The sequence below is a fragment of the Phalaenopsis equestris genome, unplaced genomic scaffold, assembly GCF_001263595.1.
Source record: "Phalaenopsis equestris unplaced genomic scaffold, ASM126359v1 Scaffold000434, whole genome shotgun sequence".
In the NCBI taxonomy this organism is placed as follows: Eukaryota; Viridiplantae; Streptophyta; class Magnoliopsida; order Asparagales; family Orchidaceae; genus Phalaenopsis; species Phalaenopsis equestris.
The window spans coordinates 182,316-183,438 of record NW_018164875.1 but is presented as its reverse complement, the minus strand read 5'-3'; positions in this window follow the sequence as shown (position 1 = coordinate 183,438).

Genomic DNA, 1,123 nt, shown 5'->3' with positions numbered 1-1,123 from the left:
TTCTTCCTGCATAAAGCTCAAATTTTTTGCTTCAATAAAACTGGATGGATTCTTCCTTCTAACCAAAATATACTCAAAAAGAAAACTCCAGTTTTTCTATTTTTCTTTTTTATATGTTCGTGGATTGCTCAGCTCGAGAAGGGTCCCATTTGTTTGCTCGATCTGCGAGTCAAAAATAAGAAGTGGGGATTTCAGCCGTCGGATATATTCCACAAAAGTCGAAATTTTGCAAAAAAATGTTTTTTTTTTTAAAAAAATTATTTGATTGTACTGTTTCAGCTAGTCAATATTGACTAATTTTGAGCACGTTTTGCGCTTTCATAATTTTATGCCTTATTTCTCTTCATTTAATATATATTTACTACCATCCATAATTTTTTTTAAGAGAAAAATAATTTAATAATTGAAAATATCATTCAAAAAATTAAGAGCCATTAATCATCAATATTTATAATCCACTTGCAACTCACAAGTGTATAAACACAAGTTCATACAATATTTAAAAAAGAATTAAAATAAGTTATAATTCATTTAACTTATTTCCATAAGCTCCCCTTATTCTCTAAACAAATTCTCTACTTTCATGATTTAGTTTATTTTTTTTATAATAAGAGTTTAAGTGAAGTAATATGTTAAATTAATAATAATTATTATATTAAATTATTTTTTGCATATGTTCTATCATGTATATTGTTTAAAAATACTATCAAATTAACATTTTATTTTTAGTAAAATTTTAAGGAAAATTTAGATAGGCAGCACACAATTCTTATGTATTTATATATCTCACACAAACTTTTATATTTGCATTCATAACGTGTCATACTTTGGGTATAGAAGACAATACACCTAATGAGAACTTATTTTATGTTCGCAAAATAAAATATCATATAAAACAGCCATTAAAAAAATAATAAAAGATAAATTTTATTTTATTTCATAAATAAGAGTCAAACAACTGATAAAATTGAAAAAAAAAAGAAATAACTTGAAAGAGAACTGAAACTAAAATAGTAGAAACAACTATCTAAAACTCAAAAAGAAAAAAAGTATAAAAACTAATACAAATATTAAAATATATATACATATATATATATATATATGTATATATATATATATATGT